The 24,507-nt window shown below is 39.6% G+C and overlaps 15 non-coding genes across 15 annotated transcripts; all 15 read left to right on the top strand.

Moving 5' to 3' along the window:
* Positions 1-15,934: 15,934 nt before the first annotated feature.
* On the top strand, positions 15,935-16,007 carry trnav-uac. The gene has a single exon. It is a non-coding gene; the product is annotated as a tRNA-Val (tRNA).
* Positions 16,008-16,467: 460 nt separating this feature from the next.
* On the top strand, positions 16,468-16,539 carry trnav-uac. Its single transcript has one exon. It is a non-coding gene; the product is annotated as a tRNA-Val (tRNA).
* A 637-nt stretch (positions 16,540-17,176) lies between these two features.
* Positions 17,177-17,249, top strand: trnav-uac. The gene has a single exon. It is a non-coding gene; the product is annotated as a tRNA-Val (tRNA).
* A 1,561-nt stretch (positions 17,250-18,810) lies between these two features.
* Positions 18,811-18,883, top strand: trnav-uac. The gene has a single exon. It is a non-coding gene; the product is annotated as a tRNA-Val (tRNA).
* A 209-nt stretch (positions 18,884-19,092) lies between these two features.
* trnav-uac lies at positions 19,093-19,165 on the top strand. Its single transcript has one exon. It is a non-coding gene; the product is annotated as a tRNA-Val (tRNA).
* Positions 19,166-19,445: 280 nt separating this feature from the next.
* trnav-uac lies at positions 19,446-19,518 on the top strand. Its single transcript has one exon. It is a non-coding gene; the product is annotated as a tRNA-Val (tRNA).
* Positions 19,519-19,853: 335 nt separating this feature from the next.
* trnav-uac lies at positions 19,854-19,926 on the top strand. The gene has a single exon. It is a non-coding gene; the product is annotated as a tRNA-Val (tRNA).
* A 304-nt stretch (positions 19,927-20,230) lies between these two features.
* Positions 20,231-20,303, top strand: trnav-uac. The gene has a single exon. It is a non-coding gene; the product is annotated as a tRNA-Val (tRNA).
* Positions 20,304-20,557: 254 nt separating this feature from the next.
* On the top strand, positions 20,558-20,630 carry trnav-uac. Its single transcript has one exon. It is a non-coding gene; the product is annotated as a tRNA-Val (tRNA).
* Positions 20,631-20,918: 288 nt separating this feature from the next.
* trnav-uac lies at positions 20,919-20,991 on the top strand. The gene has a single exon. It is a non-coding gene; the product is annotated as a tRNA-Val (tRNA).
* Positions 20,992-21,557: 566 nt separating this feature from the next.
* Positions 21,558-21,630, top strand: trnav-uac. Its single transcript has one exon. It is a non-coding gene; the product is annotated as a tRNA-Val (tRNA).
* A 297-nt stretch (positions 21,631-21,927) lies between these two features.
* On the top strand, positions 21,928-22,000 carry trnav-uac. Its single transcript has one exon. It is a non-coding gene; the product is annotated as a tRNA-Val (tRNA).
* Positions 22,001-22,440: 440 nt separating this feature from the next.
* Positions 22,441-22,513, top strand: trnav-uac. The gene has a single exon. It is a non-coding gene; the product is annotated as a tRNA-Val (tRNA).
* A 573-nt stretch (positions 22,514-23,086) lies between these two features.
* trnav-uac lies at positions 23,087-23,159 on the top strand. Its single transcript has one exon. It is a non-coding gene; the product is annotated as a tRNA-Val (tRNA).
* A 450-nt stretch (positions 23,160-23,609) lies between these two features.
* On the top strand, positions 23,610-23,682 carry trnav-uac. Its single transcript has one exon. It is a non-coding gene; the product is annotated as a tRNA-Val (tRNA).
* Positions 23,683-24,507: the final 825 nt, after the last annotated feature.

Raw genomic sequence — 24,507 nt, 5'->3', positions numbered from 1 at the left:
GTTAAAATGCTGTTTTTTCAGCTTTAAACAGGACATATTCTGCATATTTCCAGCTCTATATTTATATTCTGGGGCTCTACTGGAATATCTTTACATGATTTCCAGTTAAAAACTCCTTATTTATCTTCTACTGGTCCTTTATGCAGCCCCTCAGTTCAGCCTCTGTCTGAAACAGGCCGTTTTAGCTCCTGTCTCTTTAAGGCCCGCCTCCTGATGAGCCCACTCTGTTCTGATTGGTCAGCTTTCAGGAAGCTCTTCGGCTCCGGAGGCTACGTAAACAAACTATAGTAGCAGGATTTCACTTCTTTTTCTCCTTCTTTACTCCAAATGTCAACTTCTCAAATCCATCCGTACATGTTGGAGCTGAATCACATCTGAAATATGAGAGTGGACGACACAGACTGTAAAAAAATATGGACGTAGTCACAAGTTTAGCATTTTGACCGTCACCATCTTTGATTTTTGGAGTCAGAAGTGACCATATTTGGATGGGAGGATGCAGCTGACCCTAGCGCTAGCTGCTAATTTGGTTAGCACAGTTCATTTACAATCTATTGTTAACTATGATAATGCTAATGCTAATGCTAATGAGCTTTTTTGAACAACGTGAACAACACATGGAAACACCTTAGCAACCACCTTAGCAACCAACTTAGCAACAAAGGCTACAGGGCCGAAGGCTGTTTATGAGCCGACGTGCCCTGACTTTTGACTTGCAGGCATCGTTTCTACATACATTCATTCCTCAACTTTGGAACTTTGACCATGTTGAACATCCGACATCAGAACAGCATATAAATAACAGAAAATCACAAAAAGAATAATAATATGTCCTCCTTAAAGTTCAGCAAACAAACAGAAGTCAGAACAATTAAATAAATTAACACTTAATTAACTTTTATCTCAGAGTGTTATCAGTCTAAATGTGATATTTGTTGTGTTGAGTGTGTCGTCGTCTCTCTGCTCTCCAGAGGGTCGCATAAATGGGGGGGGGGGGGACCAGTCCTGGGGCCCAAAATCTGTCTGCGTCACCCCGACGCACTCCTCTCGCTCGGCCCATCTGGACGAGGTCACAGTGTGTGTATGTGTGTGTGTGTGTGTGATTATAATAATTTCATGTGTGTGATTGTGCATGTGCGGTCATATCTGTGTGTGTTTTTTTTCCATATTAACACTGACAGCAGGAAAGTGGTGGAGGCTGTTACCATGGCGACCAGGCCTCACCTTAGGACAAGTCCAAAGTAATTGGGCAAGTGCAGATCATAAATGGCAGTGTGTGTGTGTGTGTGTGTGTGTGTGTGTGTGTGTGTGACTGGTTCATTACTGGCCATAATGAACATCATGATGTCAGGCAGCAAACATTTAAACAGCATTTGAATGCAGCCCAGTTAGACTGTGCAGTATTACACTTATTTAAAAATATACTGCACATTTAATGCATAAAAAATAAACACACGCAACACTGTAATTACACAGTTAAAGTAGAACATTTCTACTTTTTAAAGGAACAGTGTTTCTCCTCGTATACTACAAGGCTGCTCTGAGGTTTCGCACCAGTGAAACAGGAGAAAACTGCATGTTCGGGCTCATGTTAAATGTATTTTGAGGCGTTCCTGTTTAGAGGTGCAAAATATGGGAGGAGGGAATGAAAATGTACACAAACACTCTCTCTCCTCTGCAGCGGGAAACTGAAACTCTTCTGCATATTTTTCCTGACTGTAAATGTCTCAGCAGCTCCAGTCTAGCATGATATGATTGGAGCAGACAGTTATAGTTATTAAGAAGAAGTTTAAAGGTTTTACCAGAAATCTCTGATTCTCTCATTCGACCACTGGTCTTTCTCAGGATATTTAACTCAGGTTTCTGCACATACAGTCTCCTCTTCAACCAGTATTCAAGTTCAGCAGCAGAAAAGATTCATTTATTGATTTGAAAAGGTCAGTGTGACAGCTGGCATGAGCTCTAACTCAGCCGCACTTAATGTATATTATGTTTCATGTTATCTTTGTCTTGTGCTGTGATTCTCATGTGGTTCTACTGCTGCGCAAACATTTGCCCTTTAAGGACAATAAAGTTACTGAATATTGAATCTTTAGTCTCAGTAAATACTCAACTAAATTGCTGTGCTTCAAGCTAAATGCTAACATCAGCCAGCTAACAAGCTGGTTTTAGGTCGGTGCAATGCATGGTGCATTGTGTTTATCATGTTTATACTAGTTTAGCATGTTGGCGCATTAACACCCAAACTACAGCTGAGGGTGATGCTTCGTACCCGATCAAGTCTGCAGGAACAAATACACATGAAACGTGACAAAACCAGATTTTCTTAGTTGCACATTTAATTGTTCTGAAATGAAACATCTTTTCTGCTGTGATCAGACTGTTAGTGTGTTGATTGGATTAATGATGATCACATGTTTGTTTAAATCTAACTGAGACCATAAAGATTAGATTAGTAAAAAGACAAATACACATAAACCTTTAAGAGCTTTTTTTTTTTTTTTGCCTCAGGTGACTGAAATCACAGGTGACAGGAAGGACGCTGCCTGTCCGCCGCAGGCTGCGTTCAACAGTGATGGAACGGCCTGTTGTGTGTGTTTGTGTGTGTGTGTGTTTGTGTGTGTGCGTTAGAAGCCAGAGGCCCAGATGGCTGATGGGAGGAGACTTGACAGGAAGGTGAACCGTACCAGCTGAGTGGCAAAAAGCAAACACAGTGCACATACATGCACTCTCTGTATTTATTATTATTATTATTTAAATTATGATACAAAATCACATTTAAAAAATATAAAAAAACAGAAAAATCTGCATCAAACTCAGCGATAAACTGCACGTACGGAAAACATCGGACTCCCTGTTCACTTCCTGTTTCCCTAATGAAAATCAATCATCTTGATCTTTGGCTAAATGAACCAAACCGTAACCATAGTGATGTCTCATCATAAAAAACACTTATGTTTCAGCAGTGATTGGTTGATTTTTCAACAGAGCATCAGGTCTGTGTGGAGCGATGATGTCACGTTCTTCAAATGAATGCATGAAACAAACAGAGCTTTGACATAAAGCCCAAACTATGTAATTACAACCATGTAATTCAAACGTCACATGACGCACACTGGCCCCTAAAAAAAAAAACAAAATTCCCAGCACACACAATCATTGGAAAAAGAGCGACTGTAAAAAAATTCTTCTGGGTGAAATGACTCGTTTCATTATCAGAATTCAATCCATTCGATCCGATAACATTTTGGAAAGTCTAGACGAGTAAATGAGATTAAATGATTGAACAACAGCTGGAGAAAGACTCTACTGAGCTCTACAGACGTGTGTGAGGTTAGTGAGGAAGCCTGCAAAAACATGGCAGACCTTTTTCTGGGGATTCATGCGCCACTGAGTGACTTTTATAGGAAAGACTGGTCACCAGTAAAAACACTGATTTCACTCGTGATTCTGTCCTCACTTACTCTCTTGATTTAAAGCTCAGACTGGTTTAGTGTCAAACTGAAGCGAAGCGGGAGGAAAACAAACAATCATTCTCGTTTCTGAATATCTAACAGCGGCGAACTGAAGCGTCTCGGGACGTCAAAGAGCAGAGAGATGATTTCTTTATTCCCTCTGAACTTATTTCTGTTCATATTTAATGGATGTCTGAACGCTGAGGAGATCGTCAGTTTACCTCCAGCTGAGTCCTGAAGGACGAACGTGATGATGAGATGTTCAAGTGTTGCACGGAAAACAAACATCTTTGGTAACAGTTTGTCCTCAAACTGTCCAGGAGATGTTTTCATAGAAAGCAGCAGAACAACCTTAAAAATTCATTAAAAAACTAAAGGATAGAAAAATGACCTCAATATATCGGAGTAACCTTTTTATACACGTCAGCGTCTGCAGATTTTACTGCCTGCTCACAGACACGGCGCCATGATGATGAGTGTCGCCTGAGGACCTCAGCAGGTGATTCATGCCTGTAGGGATTGTTGTTGTTTCCAGGGCATGCTGGGAGAGACAAATGACAACAAGTCAGCCCCTCGTTATGGCGAGAAAAATGTCCTTTTCACGACAGGAAACGGAGCATATTTAGTTATTTATGTGTCTGTCATATTTAACAGGATGAAATCGACTTATCCTTATTAATTTATTAACTTTTCAGAGCTCAAATTGCAAAATAAAAAAAAAAAATCTTCTGCCTGAGAGCGACTGTTTTTGTTTCTGCAGTTCATGGTGTAACCATGGCAACCACAGAAACCCACAGTGTGAGAAGCAGAGGAGTTGGGCTTTACTGGTGAAAGTTGTGTTTCGTTACGTGTGTAAAATGATGGAATGAATGATGGATGATGATACACCTGATCGCCAGCAGGTTGGATCAACATCAAACTCCAAGTCTGATGATGCGACGTTTATGATACATTAGCAGAACCGATTATATTAATCGTGATATATTGTTGCTGCCGGGAGGCGTCTCTGATTCAAAACGCAGAACATTACTGCTGTTTGAAACAGGAATGATGGACAATAAGATCTGAGCTGTAATAAACCTGAATTATCCTTTAAGCTGTGAGAGCTGCAGAGGACAATAAAAACATGGAGTCTGATTCAGACAGGATGAACATCACAGGGGGAATGAAATATCCTCTGTGCTCCTCTGTACCTGAACTCATGTTCTGGAGGAAATGACAGCATCCGGTCTGTAATAAACACGGACGTCCAGCAGGATAAAACCTCCCCAAAGGGGGCGCTGGAGAGTTGAAGGTGAGGCAGCGATACTGCGTGAGGTGAAGAAGAGTCAAATATTGTCCTCTTGGAGTCATAACTCACATACTGATATCATTCACACTTCTTGAGGATATCATTATCTCTGATGTCCATCACGCTCAGAATAAAGAGGCTGCAGAACCTTCCTGAGACCAGGTTCACACTGAACCGGCTGAACACATCTTCTTCTTCTTCTTCTTCTTCTTCTTCTTCTTCTGTCCGTTTTGTTCCTCCATCCAGACTACAACACCGAGCTTTTCCGAGACGTCCTCCAGAGAGTGTAAATGTGCTTGGTCTTTGCAGAAACGCTGTCGTAACACTGACAGAACAGATGGCGGCAGTAGCGCGGCGTTTCATCGGGAGAGGAAGAAGAAGAAGAAGAAACACAACGTCGATAACAACAATGGCGGACGGCTTGATGTGAGTAGTTATCTGCCACCTTTCTCTGCTCAAACTGTTGGAATCGGCTACGACAAACTAAACGTCAGGACGCCGCCGCAGAAACAGAAACAGTTCATCGTGTCTTTATCTTTATCTGTCCTCCGCACATGCTCAGTAGGAGGAGAAGGACCTGTTTTGGCGTTTTAATGTGGACGGAAAACAGCGTTTTAGGACTTAACGTCTGAATGTAGATGTTGCTTTATTCTCCAGATGAAACCGGTCTGTAAATATCTCAGAGGAGGTGAAATCAGAAAGCTTCTTGTTTCTGTCACAGTGTCATAAAATGCTGCACGTCTTCTTCCACTGAAGTGGAATCTGTTCCTGACGGTGTCAGATAACACTCGCACCTCAGGCTTTTGCGCTCTCCTGATCTGATCTGCTTCCTGTCAGATGACTCAGAACAAACACTGAGCTGTTACTCAGAAAGAACTCGAGCAACCGACACGTAAGCAGAAGAAGGAAAAAAAAAAACAACAAAAAAAACAGAAAGTAAAAATAAACGATCCGGTTGATTTCAACAAAAACTTGATTTGATGTGGTTGCAAAATCCCTCGTCAGCAGAAAAACCACGGTGGGCGTCGATGTTTATCTGCAGCGACCTTTGACTGCCTGCACGTACACACGCACACACATCTCCCACTACACACTTCATATTTCAAAGACATGATAAAAGGCGTTGTCTTCAAGCATCTACAAGGCTTTATCATAGAAATCTAGGCCAGATTCGAATATTTATTAGCTCTGCCCTTTTCAACTTCAGGCTGCAGGAGGAGGAGGAGGAGGAGGAGGAGGAGGAGGAGAAGCTGCTTCAGCTCAGAGAAATATACAAACTCAGAATACACGTCGTCTCGCTGTCAGGAACGCAACAGCCTGAGACGATCCTCGGAGACGTTTACACACCAGGAATACCTCGTTATTTGTAATAAAAAAACATTCAAAACATCCGAAATGGGCCTTTAAAGTTCAACCTCCAGGTGAGAACATTCTCTCCTCTCATTGGTCAGATGTGTCTGAGGCAGGAAGGAGAATGTAAACACAGACAAAGAAGGTCCTGAAGAAGCTTCTATCTTGCCCAAATATCAACTAAGACAACGTACGTGGTTGTTCGTCAGACCACATCAGAGCTGACGTGTGTTAACAGTGTGTCTGTAATATCATGTGATGGTTCGGCTGCTCCTTCTCCTCCTCCTCTTCCTCCTCTGTCAGTGACAGCAGATCACACACTGACACACTGACCCAGAACCTGCAGCTCTCTGCTGAAATATTCACAGCTTTAAGGAGGGGAGAGGACGGATCCTTTTATAATATAATGTGTATTATTTAGTGAAGTGTCTGTGTTCTGTATGTGGCGTTTTTTTATCAGAACTAACTTATGCTGATCTTCTCTTTCTTGTGTTTATCACAAAGGTTGTCCAGAGATAAATAATGAAAAGTAGAAAATTCTGACGTGTTTATAACTGGACGTCAGTCTGCGGTTATCGACCCATCAGACGGAGAAAAAGGTCAAAGTGTGGAAGAGTGAAAAGAGCAGAAAATAGAGTGTTGACGAATTAAATGAATTGACGGATTATAATCCATTTATTAGAGTCAAACCACAGCAGACTAATGTATTTTATATTGTTACAAACATCTGAATCCTTTAAACTGTGAACATGTTTGTAGACTCTGCAATGAATCAGTTAACTACAAGAATTCAAGACAGATAATTGATTAACAGTCAAATAGTTTGAATTTGAATAATTACAAGCCATTTATTATGAAAAAATGCCAAACATTCTCTGGTTCTGGCTTCTAAAATGTGCTGATTTGCTGCTTTATATATATATATTTGCTGTTTTATATGAGGTGAATATTTTTATGGAGCGTGTCGGATTACTTTTCCTGCTTTTGTAAACGTATCAGAGTGCTGCTGTTTCTGTCTGAAACTCTTTATTCAGAGTGTGTTCAGGGTGTTTCTGTCCTCCTGCTCTCACTCCATAATTCATCAGTGGAGCTGAGCAGAAAGCAGCAACATAAGGAAACACAGGAGGGATGCAGGAGCCGCTTCCCCCCTCAGGGGTCCAGCTGACTGAGCCGGGGCGGCGCGGTGAAGAGCAGAGGCATTAACGAGAGAGGCCGGCAACATGGTGAGCGCTTCCCTCGGGGCTGTGATGGATGGATGAGGGGGGAGAAACATTTGCTCAGAACTAGCTGAGCCTCGACGATGCTGAAGAGACGGCGAGGATCCTCGAGTATCTTCATATTAAAGCCAGAGATCTGTTGTTGAATCTGTTCTGACGGTAGAAAAGCTTCATCCAGCAGCTTCTCGTGTTTATCTGCACTGATCCTCGTTTTGAAAAACCCCACACGATCAGAGCTAAACGCACGTAAAACAATCAGTATCCACGCAGACTTTACACCTGTTAGAGCGCTCAGTGCTGTTCTCAAGGAGTAAAAAGAAAGAATTTCACACTGCAGAGCTTCAAAATATGAAAATATGAATCCAGCTGTTGGTGATGTTTCATCAGAGCAGCTGCTGCACCGTGACGGAAAGAAAGAAGGAAACGCTTTGACGTGAAGTTAGATGCTAAAAAATGTATTTTTCTAAAGCAAAAAGCTCCATGACTGATATGAGAGGAGGTCATGTAACAGTCACAGAGATGTTAGAGCCTGCGGTCGACATGATGCTGGACAGATGTTTACTGCGAACTGGCTGCCAAGACGATGATATGATGAACAGAATGTTGTAGTTTTTGCTTCAGTTAAGGCTGCAACTAACTACTGTCATCGATTAATCTGCTGATTATTTTTTTATTCTCAATTAATCTATTGTTTAGCTGAAGAAATCTTGAGAAATATGGTGAGAAATTTCTCCACAATGATGTTTTCTGTCCGACATAATGGTCCGAAACCAGGGATGCATGATATTATCGGCACGTCACAGATAAGGAATCCTTCGGCTGATGGGATGTACCACTCTGTTTGAAAAAAAAAATCTTCTTTTTGGTTTATAACGGCGGTTGGCAACCAGCGTATCAGGTGCATTACCGCCACCTTCTGCTCCGGAGTGTGGACCAGAGATTAAATCCTACACATTAATCCTGTCTGTCTAATAAACTCAATGAAAACTCTACTGCTGCTCCAACTTGGCAGGTTCATTAAAGTTTTACTGCTGAGCTCCTGAACTCCAGTCTTCCTAAGTTCTTCCTTCATATATTGTCTTTCTTGATCATACTTAGTACAATCTATGCTTGCATGTATAATAGTCTCCTCAGCCAGCTGGAAAAAAATATGTGCATATATCAGAAATCAGCCACAATGAGTTGGAAATATCGGCAAATTGGATATCAGCAAAAAATCCAATATCGTGCCTCCCTATCCGAAACCTTAAGATATTCAATTTATTGTCAAATATGACATCTGATCGTCATGTTTGAGAAACTGAAACCTTTACATGTTTGGGTGTTTTTGCTTGAAAAAGGACTTAAAAATGATTAATCGACCATCAACATAGTTGTCAATTAATTTTATTTCGATCGACTGATGAATTAAGACACTTATCATTTCAGCTCTACTGTTAATTCTCATATCTAGACTTTATGTTTCAGGTCAGATGAGTGTTTCTCTCCATGTAAAGAAAGTCAGACTGAACTTCTACCTACAGAACAAGAAAACTGATGAATCCTACAAATCTTCTGAAATCACTCACACAAGAATAAATCCGTTTCCACGAGGCCCCGAACGCTGAACTTCAGAAGAAAAACAAGAGCTGATCTTTGTCAAACTGAGACTTTAAGACATTCGAGAGTTTTTAAAGAACCCGCAGACGAGCTGCGTCAGGTTTCAGTCTGCTGGCTGACGGTTCGTCTTTCAAACACGACTGACAAGAAAAGCAGTAAAAGTTTAGTCCTTCAGTCTGCAGCAGGTACAGAAACCACAGTCACCGCTGCTTCAATGAGTCTAAAATCAGTTTTAAAGCTCTGAAACACATAAAACAAAAACAACAATGTGTCTGAAACCTGTTTAAAAGCTCTGAAAGACATAAAACAAAGACAACAAAGATGGAGAGAAATCTGCCTCAGAGTCTCAGCAGAGATTACAGCTCCTGCATCTTTTTAATTGTTCAGAGCGAGCGGCTCCTCGCGCCAATTATAGCGCATTAGCGGCCGCCGCCAAAGTCATTTCACTGCCGTTCATCAGGGAGCCTAAAAAACAAAGAGAAAGAGTGAAACTCTCTGTCCCGCTGCCTCCACAGCATCAAATGAACTGAGGGTTTAAGATGATGCTGATAAAATGAGATTTAAGGATTAGACAGAGAGATGTGAGTGAACTTTGGGTGACTTGTTTTAAAATAAGAGGAAGTGAGTAATGCTGCTGCCGAAATATATAAAACCACAACACATAGAAAGCAAGAAAAAAAATCAATCTTAGAATATTTTGTCTCCATTTTACCTGCAGTTACAGCAGTTAAATGACTCAAAATGTACCTGTGTTAAAGTTTGAACTAGAGGTGGAAAGCACCGTATTTAAAGATGTAGTAAGACGTGAAAATACTCTGTTTGGAACAATATTGTGTGTCTGATGTGGTTTCCCCGCCCAAAAAAGTGTAAATACCAAGTTAAAATCCCTGAAATGACATCTACTCCTTCTCCCTCATTAAAAATTCCAGAGTCCATGAATATGCAAATATATTTCATATCAAAAAGTTTATTACTTCACACCAGATGTTTAAAGTTCATTCTCAGTGTTTGTTTCCACGTCACACTTGTGTGAGTTGAATATTGGACCACAACAGGCTGCAAACTAGTCGTGATGTCATAAATCATGCAAATTGTAAAAACTGGATTTTCAACAAGCTCAGAGAAACGTTCGACCTTCAGCTGATGGATGTTAAAACAAACACAAACATCATTCTGCACAGAGAAGCTCAAACATCCAACTGAACAAGAAGAAAAACACTGAGTGGAGGTGCTTTAAGTTCAGTATTGTGGTATTTGTTCTTTACTTGAGTATTTCTATGTGATGCTACTTTCTACATTTCAGAGGGAAATATTGTACTTTCTACTCCACTACATTTATTTGACAGCTTTAGTTACTTTTCAGATGAAGATTTGACACAATGGATAATATAACAAGCTTTTAAAATACAACACATTGTTAAAGATGAAACCAGTGGTTTCCAACCTTTTTGTCTTTTGACGTCTTACAAAAAGCAGTGTGTAGTCGGGGTCACATTTCACATGTCTATGAGTTGTTAACAGCTCCACCAAATAGTGATTTTTCCCTCTAAACTTCTCACATGCTTTCATTTCAATAAATGTTCAAATGATCCAATATTTCAGCAAAAATCAAAGATTAGAGAAAAAGTCCAAAAACTGAAAACAGATTTGTGTATCAGAACTTTGTTTTTTCTTCTTTCCTCTCCCATTAATCATCTCACCACCCCTCAGATTTATCTGCTGACCCTTTGGAGGGGCCCGACCCCTAGGTTGGGAACCACTGGACTAAACTAGCTAACTGTATATAAAGTAGTGTAAACTAGCTCCACCTCCAGCAGCTACAACAGTAACATGCTGCTCTAACACTGATGCTTCACTATTAATAATCTAATGATGTCATATATAATAATATATCAGTCAGAGGGACCAAACCACTACTTTTACTGCAATACTTTAACTACATCAAGCTCATAATACTTATGTACTTTTACTGCAATACTTTAACTACATCAAGCTCATAATACTTATGTACTTTTACTACAGTAGGATTTTTCATGTAGGAGTATTTATACATTGCTGAATTTGTAGTTTTTATTTGTAGTTGTAAGTTCAGTCATGTCCACTCATTTCTTCTCTTTAAAGGGTTACTCTGACAAATTAATATATATATATATATATATATATATATATATATATATATATATATATATATATATATATATATATATATATATATATGTATAGGTCAAACTCCAAAAACACTGGATCCTACATGTCCCACAATGCAACTCAGTGTTTTATAATAGATCTTCCCTGACTGGTATTCACCCACATCTTTCAATCTCCACACCTCCAGTTTGCAGACTTTCTCTTATACATTTGTTTGCTGCTCTGAACCTTAAAACTGTAAATTTATCTTGTAACATGTTTGGTGGTTTTAGCCTGTTGAACATATTTTGATTACAGATAGATTTAGGTCAAGATTTCCCTTTGTTCACGATACAATCTTACATTTTGACTCCACAGTCATGTGACATGAGACAGAGTTCTGGTTCCACTGGGGGTTGAACCCAAGTCCTTCTGCATTTTTAATCCACACACCAAATAAAGTTTGTGGTATTACAGGGGTTGTGTTTTTATTCTTCATACTGCGCTAAGCCAATCAGCTGCTGGGTGTAGCTTGACATTTCACCTACAGACATGAAAGCGTCTCAATATTCTCATCAAACTCTCAGCAAGGAAGCAGATGAGTGTGTTTCCCAAAATGTCAAACTACTGCTTTTAAAGTCATTACATTTGTATTCTAAAACTCCGGAGATACCTCTTCTAATCACACTGAAACTGAAGTTCATGAGCATATAGGATGATATATGAGGTTTCCATATGATACCAGTACAATGCAAACACACACACACACACACACACACACACACACACACACACACACACACTCTCAGGGCTCCTGGTAGTTGTTTCCTGTCTAACCGCAGTAACGTTTGCTGCCACCTCAGACAGTGACACATGAAAGAACAGCAGCTTATCACCAGCAGCCAAACACAAACGGACACACCACTGCTGCTGCTGCTGCTGCTGCTGCAACCGAAGCAGCTGAAACACTGTGTTCTGCAGGTATAAGAGCTGGGGAAGTACCAGCAACCAGCCAAAGCGGCCGTAAGACGCCACTGCGGTCGCTAAAAGTCCCTGCTCTGCTTTTATCTGGAAGTCCTCTCAGTGGACAGTGAGAGCATCAGATCTGAAGGATCAAACACTGCTGCTACACAAGCTTTTACGCATATAAACAGAATATTGCACTGTAGTTTTTGGGGGACTATTTTCAGTGGCAGATAAATTCACATTTGGTGTTCTCGTGAGTATTTCTGACGGCAGGACGGTGCGTCACCCAGTAATGGAGGAAGAATAAGCCAGTAGATCAGTTCATTGTTGGTTTAGGTCTGCATATGTGAGTTTTGACTTATTAAAAGCACTCATACAAAGAACATAACATCAAAAAAACACACACCTGTCAACACCTGTTATCAGAGTTTTTACATTACTGAAATAACACAACAATGACAAACAGCCCATCCCCACCTGCACTTTATACCCTCTACCCCTCGGCTACAGACAGTGGTAGAAAATCATAAAGAAAACAAAAAGAACAACAACAGCATCATGTATTTGTACACACATGTCCAGATATACAGTCCATAGTATTTGTCTACTGTTGCAGAGTTTATAGGATCTTGAAATCTACAGTCCAACCACACAACATGCTACACCAACATATCTTTTGTTTTTATTAGTTTATTTGTCAGGGACGATGCAAAAAAACTCATTGTAACAGGTTAAAATAACATGAAACAGATTGTATTGCATATAGGATTTCTAGCCAAGGCTAATTTGCGACCGCTGTCCCTGTATTTCCGGTAGTGATAACATATCACTACCGGAAATACATTAAATAAAGCTCATAATAAATAGTGACATTCTCAATAACAGCAGTGTTTACATCACATGACAATCAATTTACATGTGTTGCACATGTGTGCACATGTGTATGTTCCCTAATTCATGGCAATGATGTATTTATATACATAATATTTATCTGCACGTGATTTGTTGACAAGAAGCTAAGCGACCGCTACTACTTTGTAGCTTTATAGCCAGACTTGTTTAAACTATTAGTGTGAGTCGTCTGTGATGTAAAGTGATCGTTCATTTGTTTCTTCTTGATTTACCTTGTTGCCTGTGTTTTGTTTTTATGTTAACTTTATCTTTTGGCATATGCTCTTATTGTTTGTATGTTTTTATGGTCTTAATTTGAACTTTTATTCCTGTGAAGCACTTATAAGAGGCGGAGTTAGCTGATCTTTTAACTTGCTGGATGTTCAGATGGAATTTACAATGTGAACCAGAACACTTCCAGATGTGCTCTGGCTGATCACAATACTCTCTGAGTGCATCTAAACCTTGCATCAAAGGTTCTCTGTGGAGTCTCGGTCCTCTAGTAGCGCTTGTTTGTCTCGTGCACGCAGGTGACATGAAACACGTTCCTGCCAATGGTTTCACACTATTCCACTGATCTATATGTGGTTGTAATTCACCAAGTAACACAGCAGTGCAAATGCTCTGTTGAATGCTGTGATGCAAACTAAATGTCAGGAAGCCACAACAGAAAAGGAAACAGTATACTATTTCTTCTTCACTGGTTTTCTGTGGCTGACTTGCTCATCTGTCGTCCGCACATGCCCAGTAGGAGGAGAACCAGTGCAAGGAGGCCATAAGAGGAGATATATGCTCATATTATCTGGTTCACTGATCAAGGAGTTATAATAATCAAACTGGCTGGAAATGAGGACACAAATTTGGGGTTTTTACATCCTGAAATGAAAGATAAGATCTAATCCTAGTGCTGCTTGTGAGCTGACAGACGGCCATCTTTGTTTTGTTTACAGAAATGAGTCGAGACATTTAGGTCAGAATCAAAAATCATCACCCCATTTCAAGCCTCTTCTGCACAGTGCAGGTCTGTCATTTCTGTTTTATCTGCATGTAACATGACGAAGTTGCTCTCCATCCAAGATCCAGGAAAGATCTGTCCATGTGAACTCTGCAAACACTGTTTTCACTGTTGGAGTGGCTCAGTCTGCTATTACAAAGCCATCGGCCCTTTAGCAACACACACACACACACACACACACACACACACACACACACACACAAACACACACAGCATCCCCTCCCATGCTTATTAAATATATTAAATAGGGGTCTTGAGCCTCTCGGTGCTCCAGTTGGACTCCATACTGAGAGAAAACATGCTGCTCAGCCTTCTGTGCCCCCTCCCCAAACCACACACACACACACACACACACACGCCATCTCCTTCCCGCCCTCAGGGCCTCCATAGACATGAACAGACAGTGCTGCACATGGCAGACAGTACAGAGTACAATACATAGCGATAACAAAGTACAGTTGAGCTCAATTGAGAAGCAGATCTGGGAAAAGAGAGACTGTGAGTTTAAATCTTTGGAGGATCTTAAAATACATCGTTCATCTCTTGTACAATTAAGCAATATTACACTCGAGGGTTTGTTTTACCGTCATTGTTGGCACGACAGTGATGCGGTCAGGAAAGCATCCGTAAGCATCACTTGTGATTATACAACATTTACCAACAAAATAAAAGATATAAACAAAAGTTATTCATATTGTGGGTCAGTTCGCTCTAAAAATAAAAAACTTTTTGCTTGTGTTATCTCCGTTTCCATGGAAATACATGGGGTATGACTAATACCTGGAAAACAATCACTCACCTCAGTAGAATCCTATGTAATGAAACCTTGTTTACTACTCCAGCAAGTAGACTGACCCTTAGTAACGATCTCACAACAGAGATGATTTCTAGTCCCTGCTGACTCAGCTAGCCGACTTTTTAGAGATCGTGGGATTTCCCAAACTGAATAAATACATCACATATAAACACAAAACTGCTTTGCTAGCTCAGTCTCGTTATGACTGAGATATCCGCTGAAAAAAAATCATTTTCCCATAGACAGATTTAGCTACTATGTCTGCAAACTTCACAGACATTTTTAAGCTAGTAGCGCCGTAGCACCAGCACAGCTGATGGAGGATGCAGGAGTGGAAGCTGAGATACAGTCTCAACTGAAGGGAAAATGGTTAAGTTTTGCTGTGTATGGGGGAGCCAGATAATGATAGAGAGTGAAGAAGGGTTCGGGTTTTGTGTGTGTGTGAGTGTAACTCGTCCCACAGTCTCAGAATTCAATCCACTTGGTAAAAGGTCCGTTTTGTTTTCCCCACAACCCCTAATCAGTTCAGTTCAATCCAGTTTCACAAACATAAAAGAAATACAACTCAAAACTCCGCTCCGGGTTTTCACCGCAGATTCCAACACAAAACAAAACAAAACTAGCCAAAGACACTAGCAAAGCAACACAGTACATGAAATAAAGCCAACAGAAATGTCAGATAGGTCGGACCACCGTGTTTAACTAAATATCTTCAAATGTTACAGTTTCGGCTGAAAATGACCACAGAAAAAAACTTTGCCGAGTTCACATATCTCCACAATTCAAATCAACCACCAGCTGTCTAGTCGTCTAGTGACTGTAGTTGTCAGCGCAACGTCACGGTCTGTAGTTCTTATGAAAAGTGGAGCGATATTTTTAGTGATGAGGCTTTTTTCATTTGAGCACGGCTAGATGTGCTGTCATGCTGATTCGATCTAAATGTCTTGTTGACCAATCAGATTGCTTGGTCAGATCTATCTGTTGTATGATTAATATTAGAGGTCGACCAAGTCAGTTGTGGAATCCACAAACGTAGAGCTCAACAATTACCAAAAGTGCAACCTCAGTTTAAATAAATACATAAATTTGGGCTTGAGCTAAATACATATTGTTTTGTTATTTGATAAATATAGACATTTATAGTCTACTAAAATCCCACATTTTTATGTCAAGTTTCACAAGGGACATAAAAATGTCTGATTTTTGTAGAAACACACCCATGTCAGTGGTTCCATAGTGTAGTAGTCATCACGTCTGCTTTACACGCAGAAGGTCCTGGGTTCAAACCCCAGTGGAACCAGAACTCTGTCATGTTGTCAGATTGCTAAAGTCAACTGTAGAGTTATCAAAGGCATGTAATCATAACTTTGGCCTAACTAAAAATGATTTAACCTCAATTAAACCAGCAATGCAATTGTTCCCTATTTTTGCTTATAATTTCTTTACTGCAATTTGGGGTTCTGTAATCACAACCAGTAATCACCTTAACTTGGTTGAAGTCAATTCTGGAACTAATAAAGGTCATCCTGTTTCATAAACTAAGACAACCTGATGTAAATATAACCTTAACCAACATATTCTCACAACAAAAAGTGGCTGCAGTATCTAAGTATGGAACAGTGTTGGGATGTAACATACTGTTTTTAATGATGAGATTATGTCTAGATCAGCATCAAAATTTATAGTCTCAGTTTAAAAATTCGGCCTGCCACGTTTTAGTGGAAATTACATGGTTTTGGTATAAAAAACCAAAAGGCCTTGTTCCATAGTGTAGTGGTCATCACGTCTGCTTTACACACAGAAGGTCCTGGGTTCAATCCCCAGTGGATCCAGAACTCTGTCAAATTTCCACATGACTAAAGTCAGTTGTGGAATCCACTAATATAGATTTCAACAATTACCTTAGGAAAAACTTGCTTCAACCAAAACATAAGGTATCCTACCTAAACTCTACTACATAATTTTAAGCTTGAGCTAAATACACATTGTTTTGTTATTTAATAAATATAGACATTTATAGTCTAATTTCAAAACACAGGCCTGTCACATGTCACAAGAAGTGACATAAAAATGTGGGATTTTAGTAGAAAAAGACTCATGTCGGTGGTTCCATAGTTTAGTGGTCATCATGTCTGCTTTATATGCCAAAGGTACTGGGTTCAATCCCCAGTAGAACCAGAACCCTGTCATCTTGTCACATCAAAACAATGGTGCAATCAACCTTACCCTATCATATTCTCACTAATACTGTTAACAGATGTATGATTGTATGATAATAGAAGGAAAACCACAATCTAAAGATAACTTTAACTAAAATGCTCAAACTCAACCAAAGTGTGGTTTTCCCTAATTCTATATTTCTGTCTTGTAAACTAAAAGAAAAACTCTACCTAAACCATTTTTCACCACTAGACTACAGTCAGAATCACTTATATACCCAGATTAGATCAGAAAGAATGACAGTACAGTGGTTCCATAGTGTAGTGGTCATCACGTCTGCTTTACACGCAGAAGGTCCTGGGTTCAATCCCCAGTGGAACCAGAATTCTGTCACAGACAACAGAGGAAAACTGTGACAAAAATCTAAAGCTGGCTGTAATTGGAGATGTGCAGGTATCTATTTGATCATCATGATCTTAGTAAGGAGAAGATCACAATACAGTTGCTCCAGTGTGGTCATCACATCTACTTAATCACCTTTATTTGCTTGAAGTCAACTGTGGACCCAACAAAGATAATCCTGTTTCATAAAATAAGACTAAATTTAGCCTTAACCAACATATTCTCACTAAAACAGTGTGTCTTAAATCATATCTGAAGACTGGAGCTTTGCAGTATCTGTCAGTGGAACACTCCCCTCTTCTCATTTCTCAGTTTGTACATCTTCAGTTCCTTCCTTCGTCTTCTCTCCTCGCCTCTTATTCCCTCCCACCTGAGGTACGAGCGGAGGAGGCAAGGAAGAGAGGAGGCGAGTCAACAGGCATTTAACATAATGATACATCCCTGCTTCAGAGCTGTCATGTCATTTAAATATGATGTTTGGCACAGCTGCTTCATCTGTCCATTGTTGTGTCATAGCCTACAGCATACAGCCGCTATATTTTATGATCTATGTCAGATGAGCATAACAGTGTTCATGGCAATTTATATACTTTTAATTCAAATCACAACGTGGCATAACGTGACAGGGATGTACGGATGTCATATGTTATTTTTTATTTAACACACACATGCACACACACACTACAAATGGTTGTATATTCCTGCTGTGTCTTTTATACATCACGGCATGGGTGACGAAAAGACTTCTGCAAAGGATACACGTGTGCATCCTCGCTCCTCTCTCCTGGAGATGCATTTTAGGAACTGAAACATCATCAGAGGAGACGAGGAGGCACAAAATAGAGAAATGAGAAGAGCCCACCGTGTTTAGATGTTATAGCAGTGTTTTAGTTTATACCCAGATCACTAATGAACACTTCTTAATAAGTAGCAGCTTAAATACAGAACTCTGTCAAATTGCTGCATGATTAAAGTCAGTTGTGGAATCCACAAACATTCAACAGTTCAACAATTACCTTAAGAAAAACTTGATGCAATTTCAACTCAATCAAAAGGTACAATATCCTCTTTAATACCTTAAGTAAACTCTACTATGTAAACTTATATTGTTTAATAAATATAGACATTTATATTCTCATTTATAAAAAACAGGCCTTTCACGTTTCACAATAAATTACATAAAAATTTGTGGTTTTAGTAGAAAGCAACTCATATCACTGGTTCCATAGTGTAGTGGTCATCATGTCTCCCCAGTAATCACCTTTGGATTTAGATCAAATGTGGGAAAAAGAAAGGTAATCCCTCTTCATAAACTAAGAAAACCTGATCTAAATGTAGCCTTAACCAACATTCTCACAATAAAAAGCGACTGCAGATTGTAAGAGTTACAGTATCTAAGTATGGAACAGAGTTGGCATGCGAGATTATGTCTAGATCAGCATCAACATTTATAGTCTCAATTTAAACAACTGGGCCTGTCATGTTTTGGTGGAAATTTCATGAAAATGTGCGGTTTTGGTATAAAAAAAAACAAAGGCCCTGCTTCCATAGTGTAGTGGTCATCACGTCTGCTTTACACACAGAAGGTCCTGGTTTCAATCCCCAGTGGAACCAAAACTCTGTCAAACTGCTGCATGCTTTAAGGTCAGTCGTGGAAACCACAAATGTAGAGTTCTAAGAATTATCTTGAGAAAAACTTGATGAATATACTTGTTATTTGATGAATATAAACATTTATAGTCTCATTTCAAAAAGTAGGCCTGCCACGTTTCACAAGAAGTGACATAAAAATGTGTGATTTTAGGAGAAAAGCACATGTCAGTGGTTCCGTAGTGTAGTGGTCATCACGTCTGCTTTACACGCAGAAGGTCCTGGGTTCAATCCCCAGTGGAACCAGAACTCTGTCATAAGTGTTGTCACATGACTAGAGTTGACAAACTGCTCTATTCAGTTGTGGACAACAGATCTGTGTTGTCATCAGAGGAAACCTGTCAAAAATCTACAGCTGGAACTCAACCAACATGTAGAGCCGTTCTTTCTCACAGTCTTCCCTTGTGGTACTTTTTATTTCTTTATTGTAAATTACAATAAACTGACTTAAACCACTTTTGACTGCTGGACTATATTCAGAAGCACTTATATACACACATTACACCTGAAAATACCACAGTACAGTGGTTCCATAGTGTAGCGGTCATCACGTCTGCTTTACGCGCAGAAGGTCCTGGGTTCAAACCCCAGTGGAACCAGAACTATGTCATCTTGTCCCATACTTCAAATCAATTGTACAGTCAACAAAGTATTTCCTTCCCTACCTGACCTAAACCTTCTAACTTAAAATGTAAACGGTTGCCAGACTACTACAATCATGTATGATTGTATGATAATCAAAGAAAAACCAAAATTTAAAGGTCGCTTTAAATAAAATGCTCAAATTCAACCAGAATTTGGTTTCTTTAATGTTCTTTTTTATTTCTTTTCTGTAAACTGAAAGAAAAACTCTACCTAAACCACTTTTCACCACTTGACTACAGTCAGAATCACTTTTATACTCAGATTAGATCAGAAAGACTGACAGTACAGTGGTTCCATAGTGTAGTGGTCATCACGTCTGCTTTACACGCAGAAGGTCCTGGGTTCAATCCCCAGTGGAACCAGAACTCTGTCGTAAGTGTTGTCACATGACTAGAGTTGACAGACTGCTCTATTCAGTTGTTGACAACAGGTCTGTGTTGTCATGGTCATCAGAGGAAAACTGTCAAAAATCTACAGCTGGTTGTAAGTAAGATGCTGCAACTCAACCAACATGTAGAGCCATTCTTTCTCACAGTTTTCCCTTGTGGTACTTTTTATTTCTTTATTGTAAATTACAATAAATTGACTTAAACCACTTTTGACTGCTGGACTATATTCAGAAGCACTTATATACACACATTACACCTGAAAATACCACAGAGCAGTGGTTCCATAGTGTAGCGGTCATCACGTCTGCTTTACACGCAGAAGGTCCTGGGTTCAAACCCCAGTGGAACCAGAGCTATGTCATCTTGTCCCATACTCCAAATCAATTGTACGGTCAACAAAGTATTTCCTTCCCTACCTGACCTAAACCTTCTAACTTAAAATGTAAACAGTTGCCAGACTACTAAAATCATGTATGATAATGAAAGGACAACCAAAATTTAAAGGTTGCTTTAAATAAAATGCTCAAATTCAACTTTTCACCACTAGACTACAGTCAGAATCACCTCTATACCCAGATGAGGTTATAAAATGTGACAAGGCAGTGGTTCCATAGTGTAGTGGTCATCATGTCTGCTTTACACGCAGAAGGTCCTGGGTTCAATCCCCAGTGGAACCAGAACTCTGTCGTAAGTGTTGTTCCATGACTAAAGTTGACAGACTGCTCTATTCAGTTGTTGACAACAGGCCTGCCTTGTCATGGTCATCAGAGGAAAACTGTCAAAAATCTACAGCTGGTTGTAATTAAAATGCTGCAACTCAACCAACATGTGGAGTCCTGTCTTCCCTCATGTTACTTTTTATTTCTTTACTGTAAATTACAATAAATTGACTTAAACCACTTTTGACTGCTGGACTATAGTCAGAAGCACTTCTATACACAGACCTGGAAAAACCACGTTTCAGTGGTTCCATAGTGTAGTGGTCATCATGTCTGCTTTACACGCAGAAGGTCCTGGGTTCAATCCCCAGTGGAACCACTACTCTGTCATTGCTAAAATAAATTGTATAGTCAACAAGTGCTAGACCAAATGTTTGAGGTAATGTTTGCTGCAGCTAAAAATGCTTTAACCTCAATTTCAACCAGAAATGCAGTCTGCTTATAATTTCTCTACTGCAGTTTGGGGTTCTGTATCTTGAACAAGAACACTGACATGTAGACCGGAATTAAACCACCAACCTATTGATTAGGGGACAACCTGCCCAACCTCCTGAGCCACAGCCGCATCAAAGATCATCTTGTTTCATTAAATAAGAAACCCTGCTTTACACACAGAAGGTCCTGGGTTCAGTCCCCAGAGAAACCAGAGCTCTGTCAAATTACTGCATGACTAAAGTTGTGGGATTCACAAATGTAGAGTTTGACAACTATGTACAAAAAACTTGATGCAACCTCAGCTCAACCAAAAAGTACAATATCCTTCCTATTACGTTACCTAATCTATCTACATAATTTTAGGCTTGAACTAAATACACATTGTTTTGTTAACTGATAAATATAGACATTTGTAGTCTAAAAATAGAATATAAAATCACTAATGTCGGTGGTTCCATAGTGTAGTGGTCATCACGTCTGCTTTACACGCAGAAGGTCCTGGGTTCAATCCCCAGTGGAACCAGAACTCTGTTGTAAGTGTTGTCACATGACTAGAGTTGACAGACTGCTCTATTCAGTTGTTGACAACAGGTCTGTGTTGTCATGGTCATCAACGGAGAACTGTCAAAAATCTACAGCTGGTTGTAATTAAAATGCTGCAACTCAAACAACATGTGGAGTCCTTTCTTCTCACAGTCTTCCCTTGTGTTATTTTTTATTTCTTTACTGTAAATTACAATAAATTGACTCAAACCACTTTTGACTGCTGGACTATAGTCAGAAGCACTTCTATACACAGACCTAGAAACACCACAGTACAGGTTCCATAGTGTAGTGGTCATCACGTCTGCTTTACACGCAGAAGGTCCTGGGTTCAATCCACAGTGGAACCAGTACTCTGTCATTGCTAAAACAAATAAATAAAAATTGACCTAAACTAATTTTGACTACTAGGCTACAGTCAGATGCACTTATATACACAGATTAGACCTGAAAACATCAGAGTACAAGGTCTGTAGTTTAGTTGTCATCACGTCTGCTTTACACGCAGAAGGTCCTGGGTTCAATCCTCAGTGAAACCAGAACTCTGCCAAACTGCTGCATGACTAAAGTCACTTGTGAAATCCACAAACGTAGAGCTCAACAATTACCTTAAGACAAACGTGATTCAACTTTAAATAAATACATACATTTGGGCTTGAGCTAAATACACATATTTTGGTATTTGATAAATGTAGACATTTACAGTCTCATTTATAAAAACAGGCCTGCCACATGTCACAAGAAATTACATAAAAATGTGTGATTTTAGTAGAAAATCACTTACGTCAGTGGTTCTATAGTGTAGTGGTCATCACGTCTGCTTTACACGCAGAAGGTCCTGGGTTCAAACCCCAGTGGAACCAGAACTCTGTCCTAAGTGTTGTCACATGACTAGAGTTGACAGATTGCTCTGTTCAGTTGTGGACAACAGATCTGTGTTGTTATGGTCATCAGAGGAAAACTCTCAAAAATCTAAAGCTGGTTGTAACTAAAATGCTGCAACTCAACCAACATGTAGAGCCCTTCTTTCTCACAGTCTTCCTTCACATTACTAATTTATGTCTTTACTGCAAGCTAAAATACATTGACCCAAACCACTTTTGACTGCTGGACTATAGCAAGAAACACTTCTGTATCAAGATTAAACCAGAAATTGTAAAAGTACAGGTTCCATAGTGTAGTGGTCATCATGTCTGCTTTACACGCAGAAGGTCCTGAGTTGTGGAATTCACAAATGTAGAGTTTGACAGTTACCTTAAGAGAAACTTTATGTAACCTCTGCTCAACCAAAAGCACATAGGCTTGAGCTAGATACATTGTTCTGTTATTTGATAAATATAGACATTTATAGCCTCATTTCAAAAAGTAGGCCTTTCACGTGCCACAAGAAGTGACCTAAAAATGTATGATTTTAGTAGAAAAACATTAATGTCAGTGGTTCCATAGTGTAGTGGTCATCACGTCTGCTTTACACGCAGAAGGTCCTGGGTTCAATCCCCAGTGGAACCAGATCTCTGTCATGTTGTCGGACTGCTAGAGTCAACAAATGTATGTAACCAAAACTTTGACCCAACACTAGCTGTAAGTAAAAAAGCTTTAATCTCAATTCACCCAGAAATGCATTCCTTATGTTTTCTTATAGTTTCTTTACTGCAGTTTGGGGTTCTGTATCTTGAGCAAGAACACTGACATGTGGACGAGAATTAAACCACCAACCTACTGATTAGGGGACAACCTGCCCAACCTCCTGAGCCACAGCTGCATCAAAGATCATCTTGTTTCATAAAATAAGAAACCCTGAGTCCTTCTTTCTCACGATACTAATTTATGTTTCTCATGTTACTAATTTATTTATTTACTGTAAACTAAAATAAATTGACATAAACCACTTTTGACTGCTGGACTGTAGTCAGAAGCACTTATATACACAGATTAGACCGGAAAACATCATAATACAGTGGTTCCATAGTGTAGTGGTCATCACGTCTGCTTTACACGCAGAAGGTCCTGGGTTCAAACCCCAGTGGAACCAGAACTCTGTCATTTTGCTGCATGACTCAAATCAGTTGTGTTATCTAACAGTACAATCAAAAAGAAGCCTGAACTAAACCTTAAATTAACCAAAATACTAACCTGAGCTCAGCCTTAATATACTGATGTAAAAAACCAGCTGAAACTCAGATCACTCTTAAAAATGATAAAATTCAGGACGAACTCAATAATAAATTGCAGTTAATTAATAAACAAAGCTGCATTTCTCTTGACAAGTGACACTACAGTAGGTTTTCATCCAGTGCTGACAAGATCTGGGTGTGTGTGTTTGTGTGTGTGTGTAAAGGCCTCGGGGGTAAACACAACCCTGTGACTGTGTGTGTGTTTGTGTGTGTGTGTTTGTGTGTGTGTGTGTGTTATCTCGGCACTAACTGCTGCTCTGTTCTGCAGACAGACGTGACGCTGACGGACTGAAGATATTCTAACTGTGTACATGTTTGTGTGTGATTCCATCTCTGTGGTTTCATAACAGATTTACTTCACATTATTTACATGACACACACATGACCTGAATCTCTGTCGCATAGTCATATATACTGTCGATTATACATATACAGTACATGGCTTTACATGTGACTGAACTGTAGACATGTTAGGTAAAGGACAGGTTCACAAATCCTCCTGTTCATACTGAAGAGGAAGATCCCCTCATAATGCATTTACAAAGGAAGTAAGTTTATCTGAAGCTAATATGAAGCTTCAGCGTCCAAATGAGTCAAATCAAGTAGATTGATCTGTCAACGTTACAGTCTTTTTAGTGCCGGTGTTTGGTGTCTTACTGTCGTTTTATGTTCCCGTGCTTCAC

The sequence above is a fragment of the Thunnus albacares genome, chromosome 1 (assembly GCF_914725855.1).
Source record: "Thunnus albacares chromosome 1, fThuAlb1.1, whole genome shotgun sequence".
Lineage (NCBI taxonomy): Eukaryota > Metazoa > Chordata > Actinopteri > Scombriformes > Scombridae > Thunnus > Thunnus albacares.
The sequence above is the reverse complement of the archived record's forward strand: the minus strand, read 5'-3'. Positions and strand labels throughout refer to the sequence as shown.